The sequence below is a fragment of the Mus pahari genome, chromosome 18, assembly GCF_900095145.1.
Source record: "Mus pahari chromosome 18, PAHARI_EIJ_v1.1, whole genome shotgun sequence".
Classification (NCBI taxonomy): domain Eukaryota; kingdom Metazoa; phylum Chordata; class Mammalia; order Rodentia; family Muridae; genus Mus; species Mus pahari.
The window spans coordinates 4,497,473-4,507,295 of NC_034607.1; the positions used below are offsets into that span (position 1 = coordinate 4,497,473).

Below are 9,823 nucleotides of genomic sequence, written 5' to 3' on the forward strand. Positions count from 1 at the left end.
ACCTTATTACTGTATTTTGGAAAATAGTTGTTACATTTTTAAAATATTCTCTTTACATGTAATATATTTATTTATTTATTTATTTATTTATTTATTTATTTATTTATTTATTTATTTATTTATTTATTTATTGAGATAGGGTTTCTCTGTATAGCCCTGGCTGTCCTGGAACTCACTTTGCAGACCACGCTGGCCTCAAACTAAGAAATCCACCTGCCTCTGCCTCCCTAGTGCTGGGATGTCCAGCTTACATGTAATTTATTATTATGCTCAATAAAGCAAATATCTCGAAATTTCAGTTTTAGATGTGGTGATGATTGATTGACATAGTCCACAAAATCATGAGTCCCTCTGAGGACCATTCTCTTTTTCTGCCACTGTAGATATACTGACATCACAATTGTTTAGACTTGCTGACTCAATGGCCTTTCAGATTGACTCAGAATAACATTGTGATCATAGCCAGGAGTTCAAGCAGCAGGTTAAACAACTTGTCTTACCACACTGCACCTAGGATCTCAGGCACCAGAGCTAGATCTAAGCTGGTGAATCAGGGCCCTAGGGATTGCTCTTATAGGAGTTCATTTTTCCATGCCCCAAACCAAACATAGTTTTTCACTACCATTAGGAATTCTTAGAGAAGTCAAACAGCTTCTTCCTTATCAAGATTATAAAGTGAATACATACTAACAGAAACTCAGTCTTCACTCACCAGCAGGATGAAGACCTTTGAAACCCAGGTTCTCCTCATGCTGATTATGGTCACCTTGGACATGATGAAGCATCCAGCGATTGTGGGAATCTGAAGGAAAAACACTAAACATGGGGAACTAAAGTGACTCTACCCCTGTGGCTGCAGCACCTGCAAAGCATATCTAACCCTTAGCCCAGCCAGAATTTCTGTTCCCTATTTCATTTTGCTTCCTTCCCACTGCTCTCTATCTTCTTCTGGAATAGGCCTGAGGAGTGGCTTTGCATCCTAGGTGGAGAGTGAAGATCTAAATGTCCACTGTTCTCCTGGTTCACATTCTCTGAGATATTTACAAACATTCTGATCATGGTCTGGCTTTCTGGAGCCCCAGTTCATCTTTGTCATCTATGTGGAGTTCACAGATTCTAGGATTCAATAGCAGATCAGAGAGTCAGAGAGTAGAGAGCCGGGTGCCATGGATGAAGGAGCTGAGTCCAAAAGTTTGAGAGACACTAGCACATGATGTCTTGAATGAAGAACAGTTCTTGAAAGAAACAATGAAGAAAGTGCTCCATATCTACAATGATAGCATGACTGGTGAGTAAACCCCAAGCTGAAATCTCAAAAATCAAGCTCCTCAAGAGGTTAGCCCTGTGTGCTCCATCAGGGCCTTCTCACCAAAAATTGTGACCTATGATAACTAGTCTGCAGATAGCTCAGTCACTGACATGGGCTTCTGTGCAGTTCACATCCAAATATAGCCATTAAGAAAGGCCAAATGGGCTTTTGGTAACCCAGTGAAACCCTATCAGGTACCCACCCTGTTCAAGTGACTGAGTGTGGGGCCTTCTCTAGGATATCACACAATTCAGAAGAGGTATGGCTGCGAAGTGCTGACCAGAAGGTACATCGGTCAAGACTTCCTAGAATTAACATTCGATAGCCATGATTACATAGCAGTGAATGAGTGTCTGTAGACATGGAGAGTGGTTGGTGAGGCAGCTGAGATGTTCAAGTAAGAGTGGGAGAAGGAAAATTATGCAAACCTAGCAAAGTTTTACCTGCAGGATTTATGTAAAGAGGAACTCCTTATTTTCCTGATCTATGGAAAGGAGAGTTTGCGGAGAACAGGTAAGAACAGAAACTGTACCCATCTGTACTGAGACTGTAGCTCCTTTCCCCGGATGATTCACCCTCAGCAGTAAGCAGATGGATTACTAACTCAGTCTTGCATCAAAGGGAGAAGAGTACTTGTGGGACTGTGATAGGCAGCCTATCTTGGTTGAATGGGGCTTGCTCAGGTGACTGAATAGAAAAATCTACAAGGGACAGAAAAATGAGCTACCTTCCCAGAATCAGGTGCCTAAAACCACAGAGTACCCAACTCCATAATTCTGACTATCAGTCAGACAGACAATGTCCCAAGCTCCTGGCATTCTGGCTAGATTCCACCCCCACATCTACCTGACTATAGTCAGGTATGCTCTTCCCCACAGTTACCTGATAGGCCAGCCCACTATAAGAGGTGCTACTTGGCCCCTCCTTGCTTTCTTTAAGTTTTCACATTTCTTACACTTTAGCCCTCCTTCCTTCTTTTCCTTACCGCCTCTCTCCTCATGGCCATGGCCAGTCTCTCTATCTTTCGACCTTCTCTCCTTTCTCCCTGCCATAGTAAAATAAAGCTCTAAAACTATAGATTGTCTCTGCTCATCAAAGCCCGCATTGCTTGAATGATGGGATAGGCTTTCTCCTAATGAGCTGCGTCTAACCTCCTGCCAGAAGGCCATCCTATGCTCCAGCCATAGACCTGAACAAGGACTCTCACCCGAGTGGGAACCATCCAGTGCCCCCTCTCCTACTGCCCTCTCCTCCCTTCATCCCCAGGGCCCAGGGATGCCCTAGGGACCCATTCTTTCTCAGCTCTTCGGAGGTATCCAGCATGGGATGTTGGAGGCTGGGAATCTGGTGCCTAGGACTGCCCCTTGTCCACCACCTGCCAAGTGGGTCAGTGGCTTCACATAGCCAGACACTCGCTTGGGGCCGCATGGAAATCCTGCAGCAGTCATCCCCCATCCACCTGCACCTAAACTCTGGTGGGACATGGGTTCTCTCCCACTCCCCACTTTCCCCTACACCCATGCCCCGCAAGTACTTGTGGGTTTCTGGATTCAACTAGAGAGAGGGACTCTCCAGAGAGCTAAGATATCCCTCAGGTCAGTTTATTCTGTGAATTAAGCAGCAGTTCTTTCCACTTGCCTTGCGACCCATGACCGCTCTCAAAGCTGCTCACAGTCCATGCACAGTGTTTTGTCCTCTGAGGTCTGATGGCCATCATTCTGAGTCTTTCATCTTCACCCAGTATGGACACCTGGTATAGGTTGAAGACAGAGAGCTGAACTCTACTTCTCTACATTTCCTTCCCAGAACCTCCTGAGGCCACTGTCTACTTGACAGCTATCGTTATTGCTGTGATTTTTGGAGTTCTGTTTATGGGAGCAATGATGACTTTTCTGATATGGAAGAGGAAGACTAGTGGTAAGAAATGGGCAGGGTCTTAATTCATGTCTCCATAGGATCAACAGGCCCAAGTGGTAAGAGTGCCCTGCTACATGACAGCAGATTTCATCTACACAGCTGCAATTCATGCAGGACAGAAGTGCTCACAGTAACTCAATTGTAAAGCATAAAGAAAATAATGAATAGATTTATAACTAAAGTGACAAAAAGGACAGAGACCCAGTTCTTAGCTCTCAGATGTCAGAGGGAAGTTTCCTACCTAGACCATTGACAAGTCTTCTATCATGCTTATCTGGATCTGCAGTCACAGTTCTGGACACTTATCTGAGCTAAAGACCAGGAGATTCTTCTAAGCCATCTTCATCATGCTGCCTCCATGACCTCTAAATAGGGTATAGATCCAAGGTTAAACAGAGAACATCTATGTTCAGTCTTGTCCGTATTAACAATGAGGGTTCATCCATGAGGAACATATTAATATAGAAAACATCCTACCTGATGTTTTGCTTTCCTGCGTGAGGTGAAATTTCTAGAATGCACAGCCTTCTGTTACAGCATTAAAAAGTGACACCCTAAAGAGCATGGTGTGGATCAGGGAGAGTGTCAGGATAGAACACTGAGGGATGGAGACTATTGGGAATAGGACAATTTGAGCGAGTGATGAGCTGCTGCTCACTCTGTCACCATTTAAAGACTCATACCTGGGTCTCTTCCTTGTTTTCTTTTTCTACAAGTTAAGACCAATGTCACAGTGTGGTACCATGCCACTAAAAATTTGGACTGGTTTCTCCTGCCATGGTGTCTTCTCTTTTTACATCTGACTGTAATTATGTGTCTGCCTCCACTAAACCCAGCGTAAGCAATCCATAAGCAGTGACAGGCCCCATCCCCATCCTTATGTTGTGTATTTCCAATGCTTAATTTGTGTACTCCCCAGTCATCTCTCATTCTCCAACACAGGCAGGGCTGGGAAATCTCCATCCCTAATTAGAATGTAGCTTTCACTAGCCTACCTACTACTTCATGCTTCTGTCTTTAATTAAGCATTTGTATATGGTTGTGCAGATTGTTGGATTGACTGATATCCTAAATATGAGTAAACCTTGATGAGAAAAAAATAAAGGCTCAGAATCTTAGGAAATTTTTGTTTGCTCTGTTAAATCCATTGCCTTATGGCATTAATTGCAATGTAGAATCAAAGGACCCCTGGGCTATGCAGAGTTCTTGATGGGTTCAGCTGGGCTTTCACACTGTCCCTTTCCACCTATGTCAACATCTTGCTTTCTCCTAATCACAATCTTCAAATACACATATTCTTCTGGGTTATGTGATTAAAACATCTAAGACATTTTTAGGACATTGTGCTGTGTCTGCTATGTTTATTCATGTTGACAGTCAGTTTGTTCAAGCCTCAGTCTGATATTAAATCAGGAAAGTTTTAGATTCTAGTTTCAATGTGAATTATACTTGTTCTCAGTTCTGAGTATGAATCTGCATGTTATCATCTTCTGTTGTCTGTGCTATTCTATCAAAGCTATGAGAGAAAAACTTAGGATTCTGACATCCCTGGGTAGTATAACATGTCTGGAATACCATCTGAAATGAGGTTTTGTCTACAGGATGTTTGCAAGTACAAGACCAACCTGGGCTGAAGACATGTTCCCAAGTAAAGAATTAGACAAATAATTTAAACATTAATGTTATATGTTAGACATGTTAATGCCAAATCAAAGAAATCTGAATTAGTATTTACTTTTCTTATAGGAAGTAGATTTGATGTAAACAAAGTCATGTGTAGAAACATAATGGCTCAGCCTACATAGCGTTCTTCTCTATCCATGATAATCTAACCTCCTTGCTTTCACATAGAGGACAAGGGTCCAACCTTGAGCAGGATTAGGGCTCATCTCTCACTGCCTCCAGTTTGACACTCCATGTGGTATTTCAATAACAATTATCCAAGCATGATCTCTGAAATAAAATTTAGACTTGAGGCACTTCACTGAAGAATGTGACTCACAGGATGAAATTCAGATTCAGTGAATGGACAGATTAGGCCTAAACATGTAAGAAGTAACATAGGGTCACCTAGGGCTCATGCCAGACTCAAACCATGTTCTTGGCATCCCACCTATGCTATTAGAATCAAAGAGAGGTGTTTTGAGGATCCACTGGCCAGATGAAAACCAAAGAGATAAAATATTCTCAAACCATTCTATTAGCCATTAATAGTAACAAATATCTGTGGATCCAGAAGACTTATTGTGGCTCAGTTTGAAAGCATTTTATATTATTTTCAATAAAATAAGGGTTTCAAATTTGAGTTCCATACTTAGTAAATATGAGTGAATATAGACAATGGAAGAAAATTTACCCTGGTGATATATAGAAATTTTAAGTATATATAGACATGTATAGACATATTTAGGATAAAATGTTCTAGAATTTCTGACATATTAGTCCCTGAGATTGAACTCAGAAGGACTTGGTAACTCACACCAGGAAGACATGGGTCAGGGTAAATAAAGCAGCATGTCCCCAAACAGCATTCCCAGGATACTAGCCTCAAGAGGGAGGTTAAGTGAGGAGGCAGGCCCTAGAGTTCCTAGATTTCAGTAGTTAATCATTACATTACACATCTCACCATGCCTGTCATTCCTATTGATAACTGCTAGAGACATCAGTCACCTAAAGAACAAGTACATTATAAAGTGAAATGAGACAAGACCTGGCTCAGCCTGTACTCCTAAAGCACGAGGAATCTGTGCCCCCTGAACCCTTCTGATTCACATCCTTGATCCAGAACCATATACCTGAGTCCTGAGTTCAGGAGGGAAAGAGCCTCACAGAGGACCCAAGGTTCAAACTGACTAATGCACATTACATGGGAAACAGTATTTCTGCTTTAAGTCAACTGGCCTCTCCCTGTTCCCCAATTAGAGAATTGTGCTCTTCTGTGATCACCAAATCTAACTGTATTTTTTTAGGTTTGTTATATGACAATAGGAAATGGAGCTATCTAAAAACAAACAGAAAACTAGAAACAGGTGGAAACTTCAAAACAACTTTGGGAAGTACTAGTTGTATGGTCAAAAAAAAAGTCATTCTTTCCAGAGTCAGAAGGGACAGTGTTGATTCTGGGCATGCAAGACGTAGGTAAAGGGTCTTCTGGAGTATGGGTGAGGGACAGGCCAGGTGACTCCTTATTAGGGGTTTTAGCAGGGCTTCAATGTGAGCTGTGATCTCTGAGAGCAGATTGCAAGACATGAAGGATTATTCCAGCTAGGCTCAACATCAGGAAATTTCAAAACTTACCCTAAGCCCAAACAGGGCCCAAAGTGAGCAAACCCTTGAGCCTATAGAAAAGATTTTTATCCTGATTATGTCCTGACCATGTCCTGCCAGTTGTTTTGCTTTTGTCAATTCAACACCAGCTTTCTTTAAGCAGGAAAAGGAAAGTCAATGGAGAAAATGCCTTCTGCAGATTATCTCTAGGCCTTTGGATTAGATATAAATGCAGGATGAGCAAGCCTGTAAGCAGCAGTCCTCCATGGAGTGCTCCTGTCTCTATGTTTCTCCATTTAATGCCCACATCACTGTTGAAATATCACCTGGGACTTATCAGATGAAATAAACTCTTTCACCTTTAAATTATTTTTGGTCATGTTGTTTTGTCACAGCAATATCAACTCAGGGTAGTACAAACAACAATTGGCCATGTATGTCAACTTCACAACTAACTGAAACTTGTTTTGGAGGTGGGCACTTGCTTTGTCATTATTTTTAGTTTTAACTTCTGTGTATGTTTGTGTGCATGTGTACTACATTCAAATCAATTGGAGATGCCTTTGAAATATGGGAGAGACCATCTAATATCATGGAGCTGGAATAACAGAAGGTTGTAACTGGCCCTTTGAAGATGCTTGGAAGTGAACTCAGGTCTACTGTTCTTTTAAAAGCTAAGCCTTCCTTCCAATACCAGGGTAGTGATATTTATCTGCTTTTCTTCACTGGATTCCAGGGTCTGGAACAATTTGATTCCCCTGGCAGAATCTCAACCACCTACTGAGAAGTTATCTGAGAAGGAGATCACCTAAACCTGGAGTTTGGATTAGGAAAGGCAGGTGGCTTATGATTTAGATAGAGATCTCAAGTCCACAAGGTAACCAAACTTGAAGAAATGCCACATGTACAAAGTAAAGTACCAAATGTAAAGCACTACAGGTGCCCATTGTTGAGTATCCTGCCATTTATCTTTAAGTTTTAATGTTTCCAAGAATCTACATTTCTTACCTATAGGGTGTTTGGCAGTGGGCATGGGGGAATAAAGGTAGTGGGAAAAAACCTGAATCCCACCAGAGTTCTGGTACTCCGGGCAGGTGGACCCAGGAGGACTGCTGCATGTTTTCCATGAAGCCCTAGGTGGGTGTCTGACTGTGGGAAGTCACTGGACCCCAACTTGTTGGGGGATGGACAAGGGACAGTCCTAGATAACAGGTTCTCAGTCTTGGGCATCCCAGACATCACTGGATACCACAGAAGAGCTGAAAACATATGGGGTCCCAGAGGTGGCTCAGTCATTCCTGGGCCAAAATGAGGAGAGGGAGGGGGAGAGGGGGTGTTGGGTGGTTTCCACGCAGGCATGCATCCTTAGTCTGGTCCAGTGGCTCATTAGGGGAAAGTCAATCTCATCATTCAAGCATGCAGCCCTTGATGAGCAGAGCCAGTCTGTGGTTTTAGAGCTTTATTGTAGAAAAGAAGGGAGAAAGAGAGGAAGGAGAGTGAGGGAGAGGCTGTCCATGACCATGTGGAGAGAGAGGAAGGGAGAGAGAGAGTGAGAAGGAGGACTATATAGAAGAGTAAGAAATGTGAGTGCTTAAAGAGAGCGAGGAGGGGCCCAGCAGCCCATTTTATAGTGAGTTGGACTATCTTGCTATTTCCAGGTAATTATGGGGAGGAGTATACCTGGATATAGTCAGGTTACTGTGGGGGTGGAGTCTAGCCAGAATGCCAGGAGCTTCGGACATTGTCTGCGTGACTTATAGTCACAGAATTATGGAGTTGGGGAATCTGTGGTGTCAGGCACCTGTCTCTGGGAACATGGCTAGATGTTCTGTCCCTTGCAATGTTTTCAACTGGGTCACCAGAGCAAGCCTAATTCAACCAAAATAGGCAGCCTTTCATGGCTCCATAATATGGCATCACTGAACATGACTCAGGGTTGCAGGAGACCAGCCTCAGAGGTACCTGCATGGAACAGTACATTTGGTAGGAGCCTAAACCCAGTATGTATTGGGATCCCATCCTCCTCCTGGGACCTAAGAAAAGTCACTAGGCTGGATGGTGAATAGGACACAGATGTCTGGACCTGGATGATGCAGAAAGTCAGGCACAGATAGACTAATCGGAGAGCCTTGAGGGTCTGAAAAGGCTAGGCTTTCCTTGCCTGTGATGTTGTATATTGTACTTGCAGCTTCAGAATGAGGTTCTTTCTCTGAAAACCTGCATTCACATGCCAGAGTCTGAGTGAAGCCCAGCAGGGTTTCCAGCAGCAAGAGGAGGGCTGAGGTAATGACATCTTCCTTTGAAATGATGGTTCAGATTTATCCCAGAATGGTTCTTAGCCACAATCAAAGTCTGAGCTACAGGATGAGGCTGATTGCCTTCTCTAAGATTTCCCAGTAGGAGGTATAGAGAACTGAAGTGGTGTGGAAAGACTAACAATTAGGAGACAAATCTCTAGAGCTCTGCTTCAAGAGCACAGAATTAGCTCTGGATCCTGGTATCCTCGGAGCAGTGTCTGGGGACAAGTTGCTTACCCTGATTCCTGTAAATGCCCGTTGACAAGATCCTTCTGAGTATTAGGCTAGATGCTGATCTGGCTGACAGAATCAAGGTAGGAAAAGAAAGGAAAGGCCCTATATCTCTCACTGAAGTGTACAGCTCTGGGTCCTGATCCTGGGGGTTTTGTTCTGTCACTGTTATGTCATGGTCTTTCCTAGGAGGCTCAGGCCACCTACACTAAGCCTTGGCTTCTTAGTAGTGACAGGGATGTGAAGAAATTTAACGTGGAGCTGGCTGATCTGTCAGTGCACATGCATATCATGTCCCTAAGAGAAAAAGGATAGAAGTGAGAGAAGGGTAGAAAGATAAGTTACTCTCTTCAGAGTCTTCTTTTGACACCAAATTGACCATCTGCAAATCCTCAAGACCCAGATATGCAGCACAATACTCTGCACATTCATCAGGAAACTTTCAAAATCATCAACCAAACATGTTATGCACATTTTAATCTGTGGTATTGAAGAACCTTCCTTTATCCTCTTATTGGGTTCCATGCAGATGCAGCCTTCTCTATGATATTCTTTCTAAGCTCCACCCAACAGTTTCCTGGCAACAGCCAGGTAATCCTGGATTGCTATAAAAGGGGCTGGTAGGCCCCCTCCTATCTTGTTTTCTATGCCTTTTCTTTGTCTGACACTCAAGTCCCTTTCTTCCTCTCTCTCCTCTTCCTTTCCCCCTCTTGCCAAGTCTTCTTGTCCTGGCTTCTCTCCCTCCCTCCCTCTCTCTCTCTCTCTCTCTCTCTCTCTCTCTCTCTCTCTCTCTCTCTCTCTC

At 43.2% G+C, this 9,823-nt stretch overlaps 1 pseudogene; it reads left to right on the forward strand.

Moving 5' to 3' along the window:
• Positions 1 to 719: 719 nt before the first annotated feature.
• The window catches only part of LOC110335757, a 15,297-nt pseudogene continuing 6,193 nt past the window's right edge, over positions 720 to 9,823 (forward strand).